Genomic DNA, 26,390 nt, shown 5'->3' with positions numbered 1-26,390 from the left:
TCTAGGCAGCTAGCCCAGCTCTCTCCCAGAAATGCTCATTTTTTCCTTCGAGATGAGCCGATTGTTGCATGTGCAGTTGAGTTGACCATTTCCACCCGAGACCAAGAAAACTTGACTTGCATGCATGGGCTGATTTTTCCCTGAATAGAAAAAGAAACATGCAAAAAGCATCCCTAGATTTTAGGGAGATGTTTTTAGTAGCTGGAGGTTACATGCAAAGATTGTTTTAGGATTTTTCCTCCAAGTGTCGTTTTTTCCTAGATTTGTGGCATGCATGTCATGAGCTTCAAACTTATTTATTCGATGCATCAAAGATCATTTCTTCACATCGATCTTGGATTTCTAACATCCCACGTCACATCTAGGAGTCTTTGATACATCCAGCTCAGCTATTCACGAGTAAGTTGGCTTAACTTGTCTTTTGCAGCATTTATGTCCCTTTTTGTGTTTTCGCTTGTGTGAGTGTTGTTTGCTTGATTTATGTGAATTGTTGCTGTCGTTTACATGAATACTAGCTTGTACTAGCACCATTTCAGTTTTCATTAGTATCTCAATGTTGTCACATGCATGAAACTGTTTTGCAATAATGGTTGCCTATTCAGTGACTCGCTTCACCCACATGCATGATGTTCCATTTTCTGAATATTTCATTCACTATTTGCATGCACGATCATTCACTCCTGCTTACACTCAATATCGCCATGCATTCACAATCACATTTTCTTTCAGTTACCTGTCGGAAGGTCTGGGCAGCCTTGGCCCGGACTTTGCCTCACCAAGACAGCATTGCGCAATCCTAAGAAGGAAGGCACTATCTTCCCCTTAGAAAATGCATATTTATTCCCAGTAACTGTCCTCTAGTCTTTCGTTGCACAATTATGAGGGACAGTGACTGCTGACCCAAAAAATTGTGTAATGCAGTCACTGGGCCTGCAACCACTACCATATGAAATTGCACATTACGCAATTCCAGCAACCAGAAGGCCAACCTAGATTGTGAATTGCGCAATTCCAGTAGCTAGCAGGCCATCCTGGATTGTGCATTGTGCAAATCCAGTAGCCAGCCAGCCTCCCCAGACAGCCTAGACTTCCTTTTGCGTAGTTTTGGCAGCCAGTCAAGCAGCCTCCTAGAAGAAATTGTGCAATCCTTTCTAGTCAATTCCCATGTATGTTGCATATCATTCCTCAAATTTTCTTTGGTTTTTGATTATACATTTCTTGCCATGCATGTCTCTTTGTCTCTAGATCTAGTAGGTGTTCATTTGCCTCTTAGGAGTTTAGGATAAATGGCCTCCAAGAGAGCAGGATCAAAGGACACTGACGGAAGTGCGATTGGAGTAGCAGTTGAGCGAGTGTCTGCAAGTTTGTCGATCTATGAAGATACAAAACTAATTTTAGACAAGGACATCAAGATGAAATGGAAAGAGGTCAATAATCATTGATAGGCACATTTGGGGAAGACCTCGAAGACCGCCAAGTCTATGTGAACATCCACAAGTCTGGCTTGTACCAGATTGCATGCAGGTATCCGTCCTCCCATGTGCGTACATGATACATTGGATCGTCTCGCACATTAATCCTAAGACAATGACATTGAGCAGTGTCAGTGGGGTAGAGATTGCTAACTTCAGGGCACAGGATTATGATGAGATGTATCAGATGTCAGAGCCCATGATCATCATGCATACTCCCTTCAACTTACCCAGCAGCAACGCCAACCCCAGAAACATTTTGAAGAACTGGGTGAAGGAGCTAGCCAAATTTAGGATGACACCCAACCAAGTCTACAAGATGAAGATACTATGGAAGGTGTATCAATACTTGGTCATCTTCTCATGTCAACTGTATTGCCAAGAAAGCACGAAAACCTTCCCACAGAGTTGGGTGATCACGTTGGACCAACTAGCCAAAGAAGGCAAAGCATGCAACTAGTCCAACATGTTGGCTCACTAGATGAAGGAACAGGCAACAAGGGCTTGACAGCTGCCCAAAGGTATGAAATCATAGATCTACATGTCTGCCTACATCTTAGATGCAATCTGTGCCCGACAAGAGTTCCTGGACTTGAAGTGGGCATGGACACCGATGAAGACTACTGTGAACACTTATTGTAAGATGTTGTCTAAATGCAGCTTCAGAGGAGTTATCATGCAGGTGTCCAATCATTTTTTCACCCCGGTTTACAAGATGGTATTTGTACATGATTCACCCTGCATGTCAAAGGCAACAATGGAGGCACTAATTGACATAGCCTATTGGTATGCCTCACCTTCACGCACCTTCATATGGATATATAGCGTGGAGAAGCCTCTGCATGTTCTACCGATGTTTTCCTTGGACAAACTCATCATGCAAGAAGTATCATATCACATCTCGGCAGGATTGACAGCTAGGCTGCACCGGAAGAAGAAGGCACCTTGGACCGCTCTTCCATTTTGGATCGGGTTATACGAGATACAGAGTTTCAAGCATGCGGATGTTGAAGCAGAGCAGATGAAGAAGTATCCATTCAACCTCCAAAGTTACAATCCGTATGACCCGCATTGTCTTATGAAAGATCACTGCACGAGAGTACAGTTCAACTAGATCCACGGGGCATGTCATTTGGTAGAGGAGGACCCATGGAGATATTATTACAACTCCTCCATACCGAATGAACGGTCGGCCTTGTTGTGGAATGGATAGTGAATCAGTGTGAAGCAGCATCCCAGAGAGCACCAGAAGCAGTGGCAGCAATAGAGGTGAACATATTAGTGAGCGAAAAGGGTAAGAGAAAGATTGTCGACCGCATGGATGAAGAGAAAAGCTACAAGTTATGAGCATACCCACTTGTGCAGAAAGCATATTTGAAAATAGACGCAAAGAGGCAACAACACTACAAGAGAAACACACAAATATAGAGAGAGAAATGATGAATGGAAGAAACAGAGAAGGAGTTGCATGAGTTGAAGGAGCAACTCCGGAAGGAACAGGAGCTGCGTAGACAGGAGAAGGAAGCGTAATAGGAATAGGTATAGCAGGGGGTGCAAATTGTGTTGATAGATGAAACTACTCCCGTACAGGTAGTAGAATCATCAGAACTGCTGGCATCAGGTAGACAAGGTGAACCATCGTAGGAGCAGGACTATGCTTAGGAGATAGAACGATCACTTGAACAGATGGATACGGATATGGAGCAGCAGGAGTTAGAGCAGGAAATTGACCTCATGCCTCACCACCAAGAGGTTGAACCACCAGCTTCACTACATCCAAAAGATGACCAAGTCCCAAGCGACCAAGGAGAAACTGAGATTCTTGGGGATCAGTCAGAAGGAGAGATGCACAACATCTCATTTGATGAGTCACAACATAGAGTTGTGCAATCTCATAGATTGTCGAATCTGGATGATCATACATCTCCTACGCAGTTAAAGGAATGAGTAATCATGTCTGACATGCACAAAAATATAGCAGCAATGGCCAATGCTACCAGAGAGTATGTCGAAGCCACTAGCTTGAGTGTTCACTTCCTAGTAGCTAAGAACAAGCGAATGGTGAAGGAGCTACAGAAGTCCAAGTAGGGAGGAGAATTGGTTACATCATCCACCCAAGAAGAATTGAAGAAGGCAATACCGGGTGAATTATTGTCCCTTGATGCAGTCATGCAGGAATTGTATTCCAAGTTTGGTACCATGCATAAGGCAGTCATCCATCTCAATGGATGGCAACAACGATGCGCTAGAAGAGCATGAATCTTGTCAAACGTGCATGGTGCTATTGATTACATGCAAGCATGGAAAATGAGATACAAGGGAGCCCCACTTCACTTGCCTAAGATGATGAAGCCCAGAGCAGTCGAGCTAAAGGCACGCATCCAGAGTCAGATCCAGAACTATGAAGAGCTCCCATAGTTCATCGTTGGTCTACAGGCTTCCCATGCACATGTATTTAAGAGTATGGATGTATTTGTGTGGGCACATGCGATCCCATCTATTGGGAATCTCACCTAGGTGAAGAAAAAGGCACTGGTCCAACTAGAGCTTCACTCATACTTTGACGAGTTGATGAGCATAGCTACCAGCCCAGACTTGTCAATTAGTGCAGACCCCATGCACAAGTATGTTACAAGTTTGGCCATGCTGAAGACAATGATGTGCATGCTATCAAACGAGTTGGATAGAGGAGCCCGAGCAGTGTACCCGGATGCTATGGAGGAAAGAGTTAGGTTCCAGAAAGATGTCATCTTAGAGTACACGGACACCATCGTAGAATACCGATCTTGGCATTAGTTCACTACTGTCGACCATCGTGAGGATGTCGAAGAGCTAGTCTTCCAGTAATTTTCCAAGTCATAGTGATGTCTTTCATGACTTGCTCAAACCATTTTGTCTCACATGGGTACATGTGCATTGTAATGTAACGTCTTGTCAAGTGTAAGTTCAAGTGTCAATAGTTGGATGTAACAGTCATAGAGTATATGAAGAGTCATGAGGGTAGATGAATTGTCACAAAGGGTAATGTCAAGGGCCACCCCACCCTTTGCTATAAATAGTCCCTCATAACTCATTATATAGGCTTTTGGTCAGCCAAGCTTCAATAGGAGTATCTTAGATAAAGCTTGGAGAGTATTGCAACGAGCCTTGGCTTCAACACTATGCAGAGCTAGTATATCTCTTTGGAGGAGCAGGTGTTGTGGCTGTAACGTTCCACTGTCAGAACTAGTCGTTGGACATTGGTGTATTTTATGACTGGGACTTACACTTCTTAATATAACAAAGCCAACACATTTCATGCATATGTCATATTGTATTCTAGTTATCTTGTTTACTCTAAATGGTATATGTATTTGTTTGCTTACGCATGCATGTATGGACTATTTTGTATAAGTATGTATGAATCTTATTGAAATTTGTTGATTGGTTCAACCATCACTTTGGATTGTTAGCTAACTTTCTTTTGAGTTTTTCATGCATCTTCGCTCGTGTGTTCCCTTCCAAGTTGTGTGCTATCATAGGTTTCCAAGGGGCGCACTCATCCAACTCTCCATGTGTTAGAACTATTCATGCACCTTCGTTGTCTTACTGTAGCTATCACACCCTTGATACCAACAGGGACATCTTACTTACCTCTGTATGAAACCATGGTCAAGGTATTACCATACGACCCACTGTTAGGACTCTTATACCAAATGGTCTGAGGTCTGATTGGGACTTCTTACCGAGGAGATCCCTTGGCGTGTTGGCGGATCTGACACTGTCAATAGAGCCCTTGTGCAACTCCCCCCACCCCCCAATTCCCTATTCTAATCCCTTAACTAAGTTTTTTTGTGAAAATTCCAATGTTATGCTAGACTACAACAGACCCCTTTTTGGCCCCTGTGCCTGAACCCAGGGTCTCTACCCTTTCATAATTTTTCACCAACAAATGGTTCCATTGCCTAGACCTAAAATTTTTCAAAGGGATCTGGAACATGGTGTCGAGAATTTTTAAGAAGGGTCTGCAATATTGGTGGCATGAACAAGTAAAGAAGCTTACCTATCAACAAGCGCAACTCCATCACCAAAGTATGAAGTGGGTGAAAGAAGAAATTTTGTACGTGGAGCTTGTGAGTGACCAATACGAGATGTTCTAGTGTAATTTCCTTGAGGACCTCTACAATTGGTTGTGAAGGTTGCAATTGAAATAAAATACTAGCAGCCAAAGTAGATCTCCTCTAACCTAGACTCAGGTTGACCTTGTTGAATTACACCTTCTCGATACGGATCTAAATCGGGTTGTTGACTTCTAGGTGCAAACCACTTTGGAAGGGTACATCATCAAGTTTACTGAAAATGGCCATCTTTCCTTTTTCAAAGTTGAGGTCATGCTCAAGTCAGGATTGCAGGGAAGACTGTTGAAGGAGATTCCATTATGGATTTAACTCTTAATGGTAGAAGATAACTTTCTAGTGTTCCAAGGCCCACCCATGGTAGATTAAAGCCCCGATATTGGGGGAAGGGTATAAGGGGAGGAACGCTACCTGGTTGACTAAAACGATGGAGAGATGGATGTGGATGACTTCTAGAAGGCTAGATATCTGAGGGCACAAATGAGGGTGTGGATAGTTGAAGAATGGTGGGAGAAATATTTGTAGGATATCCATAGATGAAAAAGGGAGCTACAGTAAGCAGGAGAGGTGTTAAGCAATACAGAAGCATGAGGAGGAGAAGGAAGCTAGTTGAAGTTGTGAAATGATGAGAATGGAGAAAGTGTAAATCCTAGTCTAGTAGGAGAGGCTGGGACCACCAAAGTGACAAAACTTGAGAGAAGTAGTAGAGATTTCCCTCTGTCGGCAGAGATGGGGACGCTAGATGGATTGACAGATGGACCAGACCCTACAGGGAAAAAGGAGGGCCTGAATGATGACATGCACTTCACTATGAGAAGATTGTTTTTTGGGGAAGATGCAACCCCCAAGAATAGTGACTCATTGCTCAACAGTTCAAGCAACACTTCCTCTGATCTTCCCCTAGTACTTTATCACAACCCTGGTCAGTTTTTATCTAAGATAGTCAAAGTTATAAAGCTCCACATCATACATAATACCTACTAGGTTGGTGCCTCTAGTGGTATAAATAGTAGTTGTAGTTTAGGTCTCCAAGGATCATTGCAAACCCATTCCCAAGGATTCATACTCGTCTCACTGGCTCAACCATGTATGGTTGGTCACATCGAGGGATCCTTTACTTGATATCCTAAGTTCTTTGGGAGAGGAAATGAGGATTTCGAACAACATTGGTACTTGTGTGAAGCTATCTATAGGTATCGCCAAACTCTAGATGCCATGAAGCTGATTGAATTTCATACCACTCTTCAAGAAAGAGCAGTCAGATGTTTCATCAAGTGGTTCATGTTATAGTAGAATCTAACAATAGACAAAGTCTGATAGGAGTTTGTCCAAGAGTTTAAACTTCCGCAGACTAACCAATAGAGGTTATCTGAACTATGGGAAATAAAATAGAGGGAAGGTGAAATCACCTGGGATGTGATGCAAAGGTTTAAGGATGTGATTGATAAGTTGGGTTACCCTATTGATCCCAATCATCAACAGGATTGGTACATCAAATTGTTGTTTCCACTCACCTGGACGCCACTGACACAACAGAAGATTGATACTCTGTGAGACGCCCTTGAGTAAGCAACCAAAATAGAGGCCATGGAAAGATATCCACATAAACACTGAGAAGGAATGGTTTCCCATGACCCCACTCTCTAAGGAATTTAGCATCAAATCGTTTATTTGAAAAAGAAGTTGAGGGACATGCAATTGACATGACCTATGCGACCACACATATAGTGTACCAACTTCCATATTGAGGGGCATCATGCCACGAAATGCCCAAGACTACGGAGCGCAAGCACTCCCTCCGTACTGGCAAGACCTTCCACATCCTTTCCCACTGCTAGAGTTATGCAGATTAGTACACAAGGTTTATGCTTAGGGCATACTAGTTCCACGCCTTTTCGAATCAAAAGGGTACAACTCCAAACAAATACTATGAAATATGCAGAACCTACGAACATCTTCCTCACCTTTGTCCAATCTTACAGAAGTATTAACATGTTCCAAACAACATATTTTGTGAGTTTTGTGGCTCACCGACTCACCACATTGATCAGTGTAGAGCATCATATTTCCTAGTTGACCGATTGGATTGTTTTTCCTACAGGATCAATGAAGCTCCTCGAGGACGAGGAGGTAGAGGAACAAGAGGGGGTAGAACAGGAGGCAGAGTTCTAATCCATTACTACAATTTTGATCAAGAGGGGCATGTTACAAGATACTTCTCATTGCCCAGGATACATTGGTGCTCTGAAAGAAGAGTCAACACGCATGCGACAGAGGATTTCCTAGAGCTAATTGCCAGATGGGAGGAGTGCAACCAACAGAGGGGAAATTTTTTTATCAATGCAGAACCTCAGGAACCTGAATTAGCTTTAATGTCCAATATTATTGTAGTTACCTAAGGGGAAAGAAGACTGTAGTTGACTCTCGACCCAGCGAGCAGCCAAGGATCATAAATCTTGCCTCACTAAAGTGTTATTATGCCCCCACCCAACAAAAGCAGTTTTATAAAGATGTTGCAAAGATATTAAACCAGCTAGTTCTGACGGATGGGCCCCAAGGAGAGAAACTGGAATTTTTGAAGCCTAGGAGTCCAAACTACCATAGAGTGATTCCAAACTTGTAGAAGAATGGTTTAAACTATTCTTGCAGATAATGAACTACGTGCAGATGTTGGGGAAGTTATGGAAAAAGCTTAAAGTTATTGTCAAGGATGGGGAGATCTTCAAAGGGGTCATCTCTGAAAATTTTCCTGAAATGATTCCTGACGGGTGCAGAGGAATAAGAAGAGGACAGAGAGGGAGTTATAACTTGATGCCCAAATTTTAGGATTCCAGATCAAGGATACAATTCTACACTTGGGTTTAGATGTAAATATTTTACCAAGAAAGACCTGGAAGCTTTGGGAAGGCCCAAGTTGGCATTCGCTCTGATTCAGTTGTGCATGAAAAATCAGGATTGTATCCTCCCAGTCAGATGCCTGGAAAATGTGGAGGTTGACATAGAAGAAGTAAAAACATATGCAAATTTTGAGTTATTAGACATTATGTGAGACAAATACCCCTATCTGGCATTGTTTGGAATAAACTAGACCTTTGAAAACTATGCAGTGATTAACTTGAAGAGAGAAACCATTAATTTTGAAGTGGCTGAAGTCTAGTTGATTCAACCCTTGGTCCCCTACCAAGGCCCTAGGTTCACTAAGCCAGTGCATGACGGAGATTAATCTGAGTTACTGGATCAGTTATACCGACTCACAACAAGAAAAGAGAAGATTACATCAATACTATAGCAAGAGGTTCAATCAGCTAGAGAAGTGTTTAGAGCTATGAATTCAAGGAAAAAGTTGTGTAGGATGACTGATAGAAATGTGGACACGAGATCAACACCAAGTGATGTGCAACAATCCACCGTATCCACTGGGTTGGTACCAAGGTACGATAATTTCCTATTTTTATTGGTATGAGTTTCGTTACTGATTTTATCAATGAAATTCATTCGAATGTTTTGGAAGTACATAAATTTCCCTTATTAGATGTCGCCCTTCAAGCGACACCTACGAGGTGGTGAGGCTCTCACCACAACCATATTATAGAATAGGAGGTGTTTAAGTCCACATTGGTAGCTAGATTTGGATATTCAGAAGACTACTCGTCTAGTCTTACTAGGTATGAAGGGTGTATTGATCCTCACCAACATCTATAGAACTATAAAGGCAAGTGGATCAAGGAAGGACTTATAGAAAATTTGTGGGTGCATAGCTTCTTCCACACTCTGTAAACATTTCCACAAGTGTGGTACGTGAAAGAGGAAATACAGAGACAGACCGATGAATGGGACTGTATGACATCTTAGTCCATTAGTGACTTATCCTTTGCTGATGAAGATGAGAGGATAATTTCTTCTCTGAAAGAAGTTAAGAGGGTCTTGTTCCTGGTAGGTAAACTTACTGAGGACTACTTTGATCAGGATGCCTACGACCACATATATGAATCCGGATTCCACGGAGTTGTGGCTTGTGGAAATATAAACCTTGAACCTGATGGAAATGATTTAGAGGAGTTAAGGCACTTGAAATTTAAGGAATATGAAGGGGAGTGGAACATTGAAGATGGGTAAATAACCACTAGACCATGGCTACAACCTCTGAAGCTTCAAAAGCACAATACCAACACTAAAGAGATGCCAAAATTATCTTCAATTGGGAACTATTGTGATGACAAGACTACGAAGGAAATATTTGATCTCCTAACTGAGTAGGAAGACTTGTTCCCTTCATCTGTTGCAGAGATTAAAGGAATTAAGGGGGATTTGGGTGAGATGAAGATCATGCTAAAGCCAGATATGAGACTAGTAAAGAATTGGCCATATAGGTTGAATCTGAGGGTCAAGGAGAAGGTGGAGAGGGCGATGACAAAATATTAGCAGCAGTGCTTATCTTCCTAGTTGATGAGGTTGAATGGATTAGTTTGATTGTCATCTAGAATAAGAAGGATTCTAAAGAAATTAGAGTTTGTGTTGATTATATGAGTTTGAACAATGCTTGCATTCATGACCCTTTCCCCACTCCATTCAGTGATGAAGTCCTCGACAATGTTACAGGTAATGAAGCCTACTCTTTCACATATGGGTTCTCTGGTTACCATCAAGTTCGTATTTCAAAGGGGGATAAGAATAAAACCACATTCATGACCGAATGGGGTCCTATGCATACCATGTCATTCCCTTTGGACTAAAGAATGTGTCGGCAGTGTTTTCAAGGATTGTAATCGCTTCCTTTCGAGACTACATTCATATATTCCTAGAAGTGTACATGGATGACTAGACTGTCTACATTTTATTAAGAAACCACTCCAATTTTCTCCAGGTGATGTTTGATAACTGCAGGTAGCTACAAATCTCCTTGAACCTTAAAAAGTTCATTTTTGATGTCCCCTTTGGAACACTCTTGGGGCATATAATTTATAAAGAGGGAGTGTGCGTCGATCCTGCCAAGGTTGCAGTGATCCTCAATATGCCTCCCCCAACAAGTGTTAAGAAGTTAAGATTGATTCTCAGGCACACAAGATACTACCGCAGGTTCATTCACAACTACGCCTTGATCATTGTACCATGGGAGAAGGTGTTGAAGAAATCTAAGAGGTTTTCCTGGGTTGATGAATGTGACACTGCCTTTAATATGCTAAAAGAGAAGTTGGAAAGCGCACCAATTCTGGTTTACCCGGATTGGATTAAATAATTCCATGTCCTTAGTGATGAATTAGGAATCGCTCTAGGATTGTTTTAGCTCAGCCTAGAGACTGTGACCTCAATCACCCGATATAATTCGCTAGTAGAAAATTTTCGACTGCAGAAAATAACTATACCACGATGAGGCGAGAGGCTCTCGCAATGGTGTGCTCGCAACATAAATTTTGACACTACCTTCTAGGTGGTCCGTTCAAGTTCTTTATTGATCAATCTGCATTGAAGTACCTAGTAAATAAACATGTGCTCGAAGGAAGGATTTGTAGATGTCTCCTATTGTTCTAGGAGTTCACATTCAAAGTAATTGTAAAGCCGGGGAGGATGAACCTGGGTCCTAGTCATCTTTCTTGGCTGGAGTCAGGTGAAGCTGTGGGTTTAATAGATGATCAAATATCGGATGATGACCTATTCTAGGTTGAGTTCATACTCAATTACTTGGAATATATTTCATTATTTCTAACCACAGGGGAATGTTTGGAGGAGTACACAATGACACAGTGAAGGAACATGGTCGCTCAAGTTGTAGATTACCAATTGATTGCAGGACAGTTATACAAGATGGGTCTTGATCAGATATTGTGACATTGTTTCCTCGATCATGAGAAGTAGGCTGTGCTATGCAAATGCCATTTGGGTGTTTCAGGAGGACATGTGGGCGGGAAATCCACCATGAGAAAATTTTTGCAGGCAAGACTTTGGTGGTCCACACTCGTCGAAGATGCAAAAGAGTACGCCAATAAATGTGATGTTTTCCAAATGGTAGGACAGACATCACAACAGGATGAACTTCCTTTGCAGTTGATATGGGCACTCCAAGAATTTGATAAATGGGTGGTAGAATTTATGGGGCCCATTATTTCACCAGAGTGGCAGTCCCATGTCAGGTACATTATCACTACCACAGATTACCTTACCAGATGGGTTGAAGTTGCACCATTTAAAGATTGCACTAAGGACACCGCCACCAGGTTCATCTTGAAAAATATTATCTCTCAGTTTGGGTGCCCCTGAAACCTCACAAGTGACCACGGAACCCACTTTATTAATGAGACAGTTACCACACTATTGCAGAAATTCATGATTCAACACCATAAGAACATCCCATACCACCCACAAATAAATGACACCATGGAAGCTTTTAATAAAATCTTAGAGAAGGGCATCACCAAGATATGATCTTCCAACCAAGATGACTCAGATGAGTGAGTACTGACTGCTTTGTGGGCCTATTGTACCACCATCAAGAACCTATAAAAATATATGTCATTCCAGCTTGGTTATGGATGAGAAGGCATAATACCTGTCCAATTCATTATTCCCAATCTTTTTGTTACATGGGTCACTCACATGTCAGAAGATGAATCAATAACAAAATGATTGGATGAGCTTTGGGAGCTACATGAAGCTACATTCTTGGCATATTTCCATCAAATTTTCGAGAAAGAGAGTTAAATTCATGGCACGATTGGCACATAAAAAATAAATCTTTTGTTGTAGAAATTAATGTGTAGGTTCAATATTGTGCATGAAATTTCTAAATCACAAGGCATGAAGCTACTCTATTGATATGTGGAAGTTAATTCACCATCTAGAACAAGAATCATAGACATGCAAAAGTAAACATCACACATGCGTAGAGATTTATATAAGGGAAAGCAATAGTTGTTATCAGGAAATCTAGTGTCTATTCAGAGCTGCTAGTCCCACTAAGATGGGTAGCTATCTTAGAAACAAACAGATTAAAGTCACTTGTTTTTCCTTTACGAGAGAGAGATGAGAAAGAAGCAGAGAGTACCAACCTCAGTCTTCCGCTTGGCTCCTTGCTTGTTTCCTTTCTCCTTTGACAAAATCTCACCACTGCTTCCTTACTTGTCCCGCTTCAAAGAGCACCTGTAGATTCACAGCAGCATAATACCATCAAAGCATAGAGATCTATCACTGTAAACAATATAGGATTAGATATATATTGACCATACAAATGCATATATCAACACAATATTCACAGATACACAAGAATATGGAGGAAAACTCAAATAACTTTATTAGTAAAAGTAGTAGAAGAGAGGATTACAACCACTTGGTCTGACCCAGCATCATCCTCCCAGCTTGAAAGCCCTCTTCACCTCATACAAAGCAAGATCACCCAACAATGTCATCAAAGAGAAACCAACATCACTTCTTTGCAAATTACCAAATTCCAACCTCTGTATCTCTGGGATGAGGGATCCATTTATAGATATTTGCAGGGGGGTGAGTCAGCTTATGGGATTTTGATTAGTGTCATCTCTCTGATAGTTCTTGGTTCCACTTGGAGATTTCACGATCTCTTACTCATCCTTGGGTGAATTCAGGGAGGCAAGTGTCAAATGAGTAGCTTCTAGAAGATTCTTAGGGTCTCCACCTAGCAAACTGCTTGTGCCATTTTTATACTCTCGCTCATCTCACCCTACAGAAGGGCTTTCCAGTATGCATCGCACTTTTTGCATGTGGCAGGTGAGATGCATCGTACCATTTGCATTGGGTAGTCTGTATGGTCCTGCTTTGACCAATTCTGAGTGGTTTTTCATGGAAAACTTCTGGGAGATGATGTAATCAGCTGACCTTGCTCCTTTAGGGTATGAAACAACACTTTTAGGGACTTAGAAGCCCTTGGTTTATGGACATATGTGATTGGGGTTGCAGTGCCCAAATATGTCTATAATAGTTGCCCCCTAAAGCATGAGGTTGTAAATCTTTTGATGTCGGGTGAAATGCTTTATAATGAGGATCCGAGGTTTTTCGCACTGGAAGGTGACCTGTAATAAGATACAATACAATACATTATCTTCATAATATTTTCATGATCTGGCTGAGGTGGGCATTCCCATGCTCAACTTGATAAATTCATTTTCATGTACATAGGATAGACAACCGTCTGTGTGCAGACTGATGATCCTGGTAGAGCCATCATCCCTTAGTTTGGATGATTATCTCTGCAGCAATGATGTACATTTGATGTCTTTATTTTCTTGAATATATCGTAGCTTGGATGGATGAAACTAGATCCGGGGTCTTCAAAACTCATTCAATCTTCACCCGAAAGTACAAGTCGATCCATGTGAAAAGATGTTCTAATGTCAAACATGGAATGACATCGCCTGATTACCAACCAATGGTGTAAGCTGTTAACAGATGCGGGAGGAATCACCGATGATGATGATGACCCTCAAGGTACTGCAGTACAATTCACGTGGTGTGAATACATGAGTCGATGTTGAACACCACACAAAATCTTTCAGTCAAAGGCCATTAATGTAAACCTGTCGCCGGAAGTGAGAAACTTGCCATTGAGGCATGCAAGCTTCAAAGTACTGGAAGGGTTGTCCCTAGGTCGGCTTCTTGGATAATGAGCTGATGTCGACAAGAAGTAGCCCGTCGTAGGAAGGCATTAATGGATCCCACATCGACGACATGGAACAGAGAAAATGATTTTGTAGAGGTGAAAACGAGCTGATGATACAAGGTTCAGGGTGGCAGTCATGAAAGAATGAAGTGTGAGGGTATTGTAGCGGATGAGACACAAGTTGGGTAGGTGAATTCTCTGAGCGACTTCTCTTGAACATATCGGCGACATTGAAATGGATTGGTAGCGTTAATCCCAAAAGTGGATGGTACGGTGGACCAATGGTGATATGACCAGTGAACGGAATAACCCAACCCGACTCAATCACAGTGATGGAGTGAAAGTGTCATGTTCAAGAGCGACCTGATACCAATAAAGCTTCCTTAAGTTTTCTTCCCAATTTTCCCCAGTCATTTCTGACCATTACCTCTTTATTTTTTTCAAGCTTGAGGAGGATAACATATGCTTGTTATATAATTTTCCCTTTGGGCAAACCCGTCTCTATGTTTTAACGAGCCTAGCGATAGTGAAACTCGCTCTTGTCTGGATGGACAAGTTTTTCGCTATTGTTTTAACGAGTTTAACGACAAGGATAACTCGGTCATTTTCATTTTTAAGGAGTCTAAAAAGAGACGGAAAGGAAACTCCAATATTCCTTTTTCGTAGTATAATCCCTTAAGTATGAAAAAGTATAAAACAATGCGAAAGGGATGACTTTTCAATAGTTTTAACGCGCCAAACAAGAAAAACACTCTATCTTTTTGTGTAATAATCCCTCAGGTCCAAAAATATTAAAATCTAGAGGGATGGCACTTCCAATCACTTTAACGAGCTAGAGAGGCCAATTGCTCGGCAATATTTTCATATTTTATGAGTCAGATGAAAAGAGCTTAAAGGAGACTCGTTTTTTGAGGAACAAGTGATGTTTTCAGATAGCAGTTGGTTCCAAGTAAGGTTTGGAACTTTCCCAATCACAGCAGTGTAAAGAAGGTGGCTAATAGGATCACTCGTCGTAGTTGTTCCTCAAAAAGGGGTAAACAATCAAATGGAGGCGAATGATCGGCTAAAATAGAGTGGAGGTGATGGTAAGAACATGACCAAGGCTCAAAAGCTGATGATAATGATTCACAATGGTTATTTACTGGAGGTGAGTTCATTTTTTAATGAGCTTAAACTCTGTTGGAACATATGCTCATTGCTAGGTTTAATTTTTAACGAGCTTGAACTTCACGTAAAACTGCTCGTGATAATGGTCTTTGATATTCGATTCACCATTGACACTATGTTCTTTTGACGGTCATACTACCTGTTCAATTGCTCCATCAAACTGATTAGAAATGAGGACATATGCTTGAAAAATGAGTTAAAAAACTAATATCCTACTTAAATTACGGGAAAGGTAACTTAAAAATAGTTTTTTACCCCTCATTTTACCATTTCATTTGGAGTTGTGACTGTTGGAGCTCTGGAGGTGTTCTCCCCCTTGATTTACATCAGTTGAATCTAGGGGATTCTGTGGACAATTTTCGGCGCCATCTGGACCAGGTAGTAGCTAAACTTGAGCTCTTCAATTGCATTCTTTCCTTTTTGAATTCTGAGCATGTTTTCCTGCTTTTCTGGGCCCTGTCACACGGAATAAGTCGATCTTGCGGACAAGATAGACCTTCCTAGAATCTAAAGAAGACCTAATGACAAGCAAACCAACCAGACACTATCTTTCTCTAAATATGCTTTGATAAACAATAGCAAACAAGTGTTTTTAGGGCCTACCTTAGGTCCAACGCAAGCTTGTGGATGCCCTCGCTCCTTTGATCCAAATGAGCTCTTTTTCGCGAATCTGCAAACACAAACAAGGCAAACAAATTAAATAGCTCCTGAAAAGCCAATTGCATAAAACATATTTAACATGAAATTCAAGGAGTCCATGAAACAAATAACATAAGATACTTGTTGAGAAAAATGAGTTTGATTGTATTAATTCAAAAGAAGAAGAACTTTACAACCTTTGCCTTGACGCTGTACAAGCTCCTCCCAGGGTCCAGTAAGAAGTCTCCTCTACTTTGACAAGTTTCACTCACTCTCCAATGAAGCCAAAAAGATGTGTGATCTCTCCTCTTAAGCTCAATTAGGAAGTCTTGATTTCACCAGCATTTACCCTCAAAAATGTTCAGCTTCTAACCTCTCTAGCAACCAGCCCAATGCCTGTATTTATAGTGCAATGGAGGGAGGTTACTAGATCCTCCTTCAAAGGGATAAAGCCCTCCTTCAAAGGGATAGCTCCTCTCATCAAGGGATTAGCTCCTTCTCTTTTGGGATGCATGAACCACCTCAGAGCGAACAATCCACGTCAAAATTCCTTCTAGAAACCTCTAGAATTAACCCAAAGTGAGTTTTTTAAGATAAAACTTACGCCTTTTGACTTTCACAGGGGTCCGCACCTACACCGTTAGGGACAGAGCGGGCAGGTCCGCAGTTTTTGTACACAGAAGGTGCGGGACCGCAGGTGACCATGAGAGAAAGTGCGGAACCAAAGTTACATTGATTTTTAATGTCTTTCTCTCATTTCCAAAGCTTGATTTGAAGAGCTGAGGTCTGAGACTTGCTTAGGAGGACATTACAAGTGATGATAGACCCATACTGACTACAAATAATCATGGTGACGATATTTTTGTGTAACAGATTGCCCCCTAAATTGCGAAGTCTGTAGTAGATGAGGATTTCTTATCATTTAGGAAGAGTGAAGTACTTTATCATTTCGAGGATCATCTTGTGGAGAGCTCGGTTGGAACCTGTAAAAACATTCAATGCAAGATATATATATGAGATCATATCATCGCTGAGGTAGGCATTCCCATACTCAGATCAAAACTGACTAGAAAAACTAACTACTGCTCTGATACAGGAATGATCTTATAAAACATCACAAGTATAGACTCATGTGGACACAGTATGGACGCATCCATCTGTTTATGAATAGTCCATTATATAATGAATATAAAATTCCTCGCAGCCTGGATTGTGGAAACTAGATCCAGGGTCTTCATTTCTACTTCCCGAAACAGTACGATTCTATCCATGCGAATGAATGTGTTGATGTCGAACATGGTAGAAACCACTTGATTACCAGTCAATGATGTAAACTGTTAACAAGTGTGAGAGAAACCACCAGTGATGTCAATGGCTCTCAAAGTACCCAGTATAATTCATGAGATGCGAATAAATCTGTTGATGTCGAACATGTCACAGAATCCTTTGATTGAAATTCAATGATGTAAACTGTCGTCAAAGGCGAGAAACCTGCCATTGAGGCATGCAGATCTCAAGGTACTGACGATTTCTAGATCATCTTTCTAGATAATGAGCTGATGTCGATAGAAAGTGATTCGTCGTAGGCAAGCCCACAACACGAAATCATAGATCAAGTTGAAGAAATTTAGTTGCAAGGACTGACTCAGGGATGGTCAAGATGGATGACAGATATTTTGCAAATGAATGGCTTATTGGCAGTGACCTCTTGAACACATAATGACACGACAGATGGCTTGGTGACAATTGACCCAAAGTTAATACCCAGAAACCGACTGAAGACTTTCAATGTGGTTTGATCAACTGTTAGGCAAAGGATTTCCCAACCCGGGTGAATGAAAGTGTCATGTTCAAGAGTGGTTACAAAGTATGACAAACAGGCTCATTTTTCTCTCTTTTCCCCCACCATTTCTGGCAAGTACCTCTTTATTTTTGACAAGCTTGAGGAGGATAACATTTGCTTGATTATAAGCTCATCCTTCGGATGAGTCCAACTTAGTTTAAATTCGAACCCTAAGAAGGAGTGGTTCATTCCTGTTTGTAATTGAACAGGTCCTTTACTGTGAGATTTTAACGAGTCCAATATAGGAAAAACTCGGCATTTTTCAATTTTAGGGAGTCTGAAAAACTTAAGAAGACTCCAGGGTTGACCTTTTTCGTAAATTTGTGTCTCCCAAGCCCGAAAAAGTATAAAATAATACTTGAGAGAACCGCTTGATCTTTTACGACCAAGGAGTACTTTTCGTCATTAGTGCCTTTGACCCGAAAAAGTAAAAAAGCGATCAATGACATGTCGTTTTATGACCGATATCGAATTTGAAACGACAAAAATCCGGCAATCTTTTCATGTTTTTTACGGTCGGAAAAGAGCTGTAAGTGGACCGTCTTTTAATTCCGTTTTAACGAGTTTAAAAGAAACACTCGGCAATATTTTCATGTTTTAGGAGTCAGAAAAGAGCTTAAAGATGACTCTACATGTTTTTTCGTCGAAAATGATAGATTTCGCCTGAATAATCCTTTATTCTGCACAAAAACACAAACATTACTCATACCTGTTTGAAATGGATAAAAATGTCGCAAAAATACCTTCTCAAAGTGAAACATAAACAAATTTTCAATTTATTTACTCAAAAAACTTATAAAAAGGGTCTTTGTCAATTCATTTTTACCGTTTGAGTTTGGGTGAGAAAATAGTTCTTTTGCTTAGAAAACTTCCTGTGAAGATTGCGGAAAATCCAACCGTTGGAATCGAACGCCGTCTTCTCCAGGTAATCCACATCATCCCACTCTTCATTTTTAACCGTTTAATTTCTTGTTTTAGTCATTTATTTCATTTTTGGGAGGGTTTTTAGGCACAAAACTCGCGCGCGGGGGCCTGCAGGTTTACCATTGCGGGCTTGCGGACCCTGACTTTTTCTCCATTGGGAAAAAGCTCGGGGTCCGCACCTTCCGTGTAGACAAAGTGCGGTCCCACACACTGTGTCTAACCCGGAGGGTGCGGTCCCCGCCGCAAGGGTTTTTAACCCAAAAATTCTCAAAAATGGACCACACAAAATAATTTCTAGCAATTTAATTTGTCTTTATGCTTGATGCAGAGAGTACATCATGCTAGATTGGCGTGAACAAGAGCATGAGGACGTGGATGCTGCCGCATGGAATCATCAGCCTTCACTTGATGCTTTGAGGGCGTGCGGATTGTACAAATACTGGGCCATTCTTGGCATGAGGGCTCAGGTGGATTTCTTACAGTGGTTGGTTGACAGATGGAGCATATAGGACCAGTGCTTCTTCATTGGTGGCCACCAGCTCGAAATCGAGTCGGCGGACATATATTTCTTGACTGGTTTGCCTAAGAGAGGCGAAGACTTGACTCTGTTTGGGGCTAGGCCAAGTGGCCAGTCTGTCGATAGCCTCAGGCTAGAGTATTGCAACAGCCAGGCTAGAGACAAAGGGATAGACATAAAGACCATATCCCATCCTGAGCTCATGGTGATTGCATTCACTGTCACCAGACTTTGCGGAGCTGCCACATTACATATTGCCACCGGATCCCAGATGTGTATGGCAGTTGATTGCTTTCGAGGCACCATCTTCAACTGGTGCGATGCCGTGTTGGCCAATCTGAAGGGCCAACTGACCAGGGCCAAAAACGGACAACTAAAGACCTTTGGTTATGGGGCTTTGGTCGTGAGTTTTGGCCTGGAGAGGGTTCCTATGATGATCCCACAGCACCTTACTGTTGGAGCTGGGCTTCCTCGAGAGCCCAAACTGATGCGATGGGTCGCAGTCATGGCTCGTCACCCGGACGAGAGGACAGAGGTTGCTCGATTCAAACCTGAGTATTTCCAATGGTTGTAAAACCAGGTCTTTTCCATTCAAGACTTCCCTTACGCTGGGATAGATTTTCGTGGCAACCCAGACATGGAGAGCAGTGGGACGAGTCAGGTAAAATCCTTTTCAACATTTTTCTATTTTAATTTTTTTTGTTATTTTTTCATCGCCTCAAAACTGATAGTAAAAATTTCAAATGCAGATGTGGGTCCACAGCGACCAGCCGCTCTCTGGCCTTACGAGAGGAGGCAACCAGTTGCACCCGCGCCAGCCCCACAGGACGAATCAGCAGAGGTTTTGGCCGAGTTGGAGGGTCATCTCGAGCGCTTGACAGGAGATATTCCTGAGACCACTATAGACGACATTCCTCGTCGACTTCAGCGCTATGTGATTGGGGTCCCGGGACCTTTTAGGAGGTTCCTTTGCAAGGTGGCCCATGCAGTGGTTTCTTATAGAGATCATCACCAGTGATAGGATGATCGCCTATTGTGGGCACATGTGACATTTTTGTTTTTTGTACTTATCATTTTTGCCTATCATAAGGTGTTTTTCAACCTATGATCGAGGACGATGTATTTTTTGACACACTCCTATATATATATATATATATATATATCACTATTACCGGCTTATCTTGTAAATCATGTTATGGAATGGTTTTAAATTTACATGTATGATTATTGCAAATGTCTATTTAACATTCGAGAAGAAATTGCATCTGCTAATGTATTTAAAGACCTTGGAATATGCTGATACTCAATATAATCAAATTCACGTTCCAAGAGACGTACTCTCAAAAATAATCTTAATAACACTGGATTTCTAATGGCATACACTCTATTAAGTTGTAATACAACGAGTTCAGAATCTAACCTCACTATCAAACTCTGAATCCCAAATGAAATAGATTCAGATAATAACTCAATCACTGCACTATACTTGGCAATGTTGTTCGTTGTTTGACTGAGGCTTACCCCATGCATATATTCTAACTCGTCAGAGGGCGAATAGATAACCCAAGCTGCGGAAGAGATGTTCCGTGTATTACGACAAGCACCATCAGTGAAACCAATGTATGTTTGGAGAGGCATCGACATCTGCAATATCAAGAGTAAAACCAAGATAAGCAGGAATAATGACGAAAAACACTCTCTAAGCTAAGCACACTGTTTAAACTAAAACACACCAGCTAGAAAGAAAAACTATCCTAACTACAAATCTCCATACCCATTCTTTTAAGCATAATACCTCTTCAAGTAAAGGCCATTTCTGTGTTTACCCAAAGAGTCCCTGTCAAAGTCTACCAATTCATAGGCTCCTTTGGCTAGCTTTCGCTTGACAACATAGGGACCATGCCACATAGGAACGAATTTTCTAGCGCCTAATTTATCATTAGCTTGATCGTAAACTAAGACTAGATCTCCTTCCGAAAAATTTCGAGGGGTCACATTTCAATCATAGTGAGCTTTCATTCGTTTTGCGTGAGTCTCGATCGCCAACGCAGCATCACGTCGATTCTCATCTAATTGAGCCAAGTATAACAAACGCTTTTCCTCTTCGGAAGTGGCTGGAAGTAACTCGATGGACATTTGCAGTGATGGGATTTCGCATTCAATGGGTAACACGGCTTCCAAACCATAGACGAGTTGGAAAGGAGTGAACCCTGTTGATGTTTTTACTGAAGTTCGGTATGCCCAAAGTGCTAAAAATAACATGTTGTGCCAATTCGACCGATGAATCCCAATGATTCGTCGGATCATGATGACTAAAACTTTGTTGATGGATTCAACCAGACCGTTCGCTTGTGGATAATAAGGGGTTGAACTATCGTGATGTAAACCAAGCTGGCCTGTAAGTTCGGTCATCATAACATTTCGAAAATGACGCCCATGATCAGTGATTATCGTTTGTGGGACACGAAACCTAGAAATTATATGATTGAACACGAAAATTGCAGCTGTCTTGCCGTCTGCCTCAAATGTAGGCATCGCCTCGGCCCACTTAGTAAAATAATCTTCCGCAAGGATGATATACGCATGCCCCCCAGCCGAGTGAGGGTTACATCTAATAAAGTTGATACCCCATTTGGCAAAAGGACCAACAGAAATTATAGGGTGGAGAGGAGCAGGTGGAGCATGCATCTTACGATCAAAAATTTGGCAGTTGTGGCATTTTCGGACTGCCGTAATACAATCTTTAAATAAAGATGACCAGAAGTAGCCAACGCGCAATATCTTTTGGGCTGTGGCAAACCCAGACATATGACCGCCACACGCTCTAGAGTGACAGTCATTTAGAACCCTTTTAGCTTCCTCTTGAGTTAAGAAACGTCGAAAAATAGAATCCGCCCCACGGCGATAAAGAGTATCTCCAATAATCCTGAATTGTTGGGACTGGAATCGAATTTTTCGACGTTTTGACCTTGAAATTTCTGGCCGAAAGGATTGGGTCTGGAGATAAACGATGATATCCCCATACCACGGATCTAAAGTGCTGATTAGAAACAAGGATTTGTCCGCAATGGGCTCCTCCACCACAGTTTCCGTGTCAGCGCGCGAGAAGTCACATATTAACTCCGCAAAAACTAAAGATTTCTTAGACTTAGATTTCTCAAATTCCAAGTCGAACTCCTACAGGATAACGATCCATTTAGAGTACTTGCCCCCTAGCAATTTCTTGGTCAAAATGTAGATCATAGGGTTGCAATCCGAAATTACCGTAGTTTTGCGTAGTAGAATGTAGTGACGAAAACATTGGACAGCTTAAACAACTGCCAATGCCAATTTCTCCACATGTGAGTATTTTAGCTCAGTTGGATTTAAAGTTCGACTAAGGTAATATATCACATGTTCATTTCTAAATTCATCTTCCTGAACTAAAACCATTCCAATGGTGGAATGAGAGGCGGCGAGATACAAGAAGAAATCCTGGTTGTAATTGGGAGGATGCAACAACGGTGCATGGGTCAACGCGTGTTTGAGTGCATCAAAAGATTTCTGAGCTATCTCATCCCAATAGAACGGAGTGTTTTGCTTTAACAACCGGGTAAAACCCTTTGTAACCTCGGCATAGTTAGGAATGAATCGTCGTAAAAAGTTTGCTTTCCCCTGCAAACTTTGGAGTTGGCGAAGACTCGAAGGAGGAGGCAATTTGATGATAGCTTCGACCTTCGAGGGATCAACGCGAATGCCGGCTTTCGAAACTACAAATCCCAGTAATTGACCTGTTTCTATACAATTTGTGTGGGTTCAACCGAATCTGATAATGCCTACACCTCATAAAAATTGCTCGTAAATGGACGACGTGATCAGCTCGATGTAAGGAATGAGCAGGCAAATCAACGAGATACGGTTGCACAATGTGTTTGATGTCATGAAACGCATAAGACATTTGCCCTTTGAAAAGTTGCTCCGGCATTCTTAAGCCCAAAAGGTAATTTGCAATAAGCAAATGTCCCCCATGGACAAATGAAAGCCATTTTTGGTTGATCGGCAGGTAGAATATTGATTTGATTGTATCCGGAAAAACCGTCCATGAAGGAAAATATTTCACTGCCGGCACAATCATCAATGATTTGATCGATATAGGGAGTTGGGTAATTGTCCTTTGGACAGGCTCGATTAATGTCCCTATAATCGATGCATATTCTTACTGTGCCCTGTTTTTTGTTAACCGGAACAATATTCGATACCCAATTCGTTAACGGGATTGGATAAATGAAACCTGCTTTCAATAATTTTTCAACTTCTGCTTTAATTGCAGGAGCTTTTCGTGGGTGAATCTGACGCAAACGTTTCCGGACGGGTTCAGTGTCCTGGTAAGTCTTGATCTCATGAACAACAATCGCGAGATCAATTCCTGGCATTTCCTCATAGGACCAAGCAAACACGTCGCAAAATTCTTGAAATAGGGCCTTATATAATTGAATTTCGTCATCTGTACACGAGGCACCTATATGAATGTTCTCAACAATTCCGGGCTTAACCGAAATGTCAATAGGAATAGTTCGAGAGATGTTTCCCAAATTTAACTCTGAATCGGGATGTTTCATTGGATTCTGAGGTTCCTTGACATATTCAGTTGTAAAAATTGATGAGAAATCATTTTCAAAACAATCATCCTCAGGTAAAAACGAAGATCTGTGATGGAGATCTTCCCATGGTAAATCATCTACACATAGGATTTCACGAATTTGCTCATCAGAGTGAACAAGTTCAGAAAACATAGTTAAATCCGAGGTTGATGTGAAAAGTGATTCCTCACGGACCACATTCATTAAGTCATTTTCGGTTGAACTTGGGTCGGAAAACGATTGCACGGCTTCATAAGCAATTTCATATGGACTCATAGGCATGGCATTACCAAATGAGTCTATCTCAGATTCAGAAGGAATGATCCAAGGATCATCATAAACAATGGTGTCTGATGTAATCATATGAATAGTTGCAAATGAAGACGATGCGTTGATTGGAGGAAAAGGAAAAGTTCCCAGTAAACCGGAATCTTTAACTAATCCTACTCCAACATCCTTATATGGGATAGTCTTTTTACCGACATGCTGAATACTCTCCGAAGAGGCTGGGTCGGATGAAAAGTAAGCCAGTTGGTCTATTGTTACGATCTTTCCATTATTTGGAAACTTTATTACTCGAAAGACCAATGAAACGACCGTCGTCATAGCGTAAGACCAACTTCGACCCAAGAGAAGGTTGTAATCTAGAGGGGCATCAACCACCTCCACATCTAGACTAACGGTTTTTCCTTCAACTCCTATAGGAAAATCCTGTAGAATGCCAAAAGAATGAAACCCACGGCCATCAAAGGCCTTTAGAATCGTCGGGGATTGATTTAGCGAAGGAGAACCAAGCGATCTCCAACACTGTATCGACATAATACACGTTGAGGCTCCCTCATCAATTACAGTCTGATGAATAGGCCTGTTTTATACTATCACTGGAATCTGGAAAGCCATTTGATGAGGTAAACGCGGTGTACTATTTTCTAGATCGAAGATTATTAGGTTCGGGTCCTAAACATCAACAACTCCTATAGCCGACAAAAGTAATTTACGTTGTGCTGGACATGATTGCAGCACTTCCAAAGCCGACATTGCTGAGGGTGAAACAGCTAAATCCTCAACAATGTTATAATTCTGAGTCGCTCTCGCATGTGGATTGAAAGCTGACTTTCGAAGTATACCCTTGGCAGGTGGTTTGATTACCAAGTCTGGATTAGGTTTCTCGATCTGTAGTGGATCGGAACCAGGAGCTGAGGTTGATGGATTAGAATGAGAAGATTCTGCTTCTTTACCATCAACAGGACTTTTACTACCATAATCTTGCGATCGAGTCGCAATCCTAACATGGGACATCATCAGTATGGGTTCTTCATTGGCACTCGAGGATGAACCTATCATCTTACTGTCTTGAGCCGGAAAAGGATCCTTCAAAACATCAGGAGTTTGGGAACCCTTGACAATCTTCGGAACCTCTGCACGATGAGGGCAGTCTCTTGTAAAATGTTCATCATCACAAATGAGACAAGGATAATGAGGTTTACGCTTTTCATCATTGGATTCCGCCTTTTCAAGTTTCTCCTTTGAACTTTTGTCCATTTTATTCTTCTTCTTTCCTTTCTTCTTCCCACTGGATTTTGATTTGGCTGTAGATGATTCTACAACGTGAATATCGACAGAGATCTCTGCAGAAGAATCTCCTGTCGGGGAATCAGGTAAGGCTATGATAGGGGAAGAATTCTTGGAAGACTTCTTCTTACTTTTAGTGTTAACCGTGCCAATCATACCATCGACGGCATGAGATCCCGAAGGAGCTGCAGTGATTTGATTTTGCTTGGGAAGATCGGGGATTTTTTCGTGTAACGTACCTGATTGAGTATAGACCAAGTCAAGGTACTGTGCTTGAGAAATTACTTGCTCCTCAGTAACAACTCCAGCTTTAGCAACATCTTCAGTGATCTTTGGCAACAAAGATTTTACAAACCACTTAGCCAAGATTTGATCCGGAATAAATACCTTCACTAAACATCGTCGACGTCTCCACTCATGAATATGATCTGAAATGTAAGTGGATGTTTATTGTTTTAGCGAAGTTAACAATTCTGTGCCATTGTCATATCGGACTGGCAACTGAAAATGAGTCAAAAACGAGGTAGCTAACTGACTAAAATTATAAAAAGTGCCTCGCGGTAACTCAATGTACCACTTGGCCGCGAGACCAATTAGAGTGCGCTGGAAAAGTCTAAGACGGATTGAATCATCTGTGATGGAGTTAGACGCACACCAGAGGTGGTAAGTCATCACATGGTTTGATGGGTCCTCTCCTGATTTACCTTCGAACTTGGGAATGTCACTGGGCAACTTATTCGGCATTGGCGGCCAAAACAGAAGATAATTAATGGGATCGTTCGTTAGGCGTGACAAGTCAAGTAAGTCCAAAGTTGCGATAAACGGTAACTGCCAATTAGGATCCCTAAAACTCTGGGTCATGAGACCAGCCCCAGGAGGAGGATATCCAGGATAAC

The sequence above is a fragment of the Pinus tabuliformis genome, chromosome 7, assembly GCF_031772625.1.
Source record: "Pinus tabuliformis cultivar Carrire ecotype Pingquan chromosome 7, CPIR1, whole genome shotgun sequence".
Classification (NCBI taxonomy): domain Eukaryota; kingdom Viridiplantae; phylum Streptophyta; class Pinopsida; order Pinales; family Pinaceae; genus Pinus; species Pinus tabuliformis.
The sequence above is the reverse complement of the archived record's forward strand: the minus strand, read 5'-3'. Positions refer to the sequence as shown.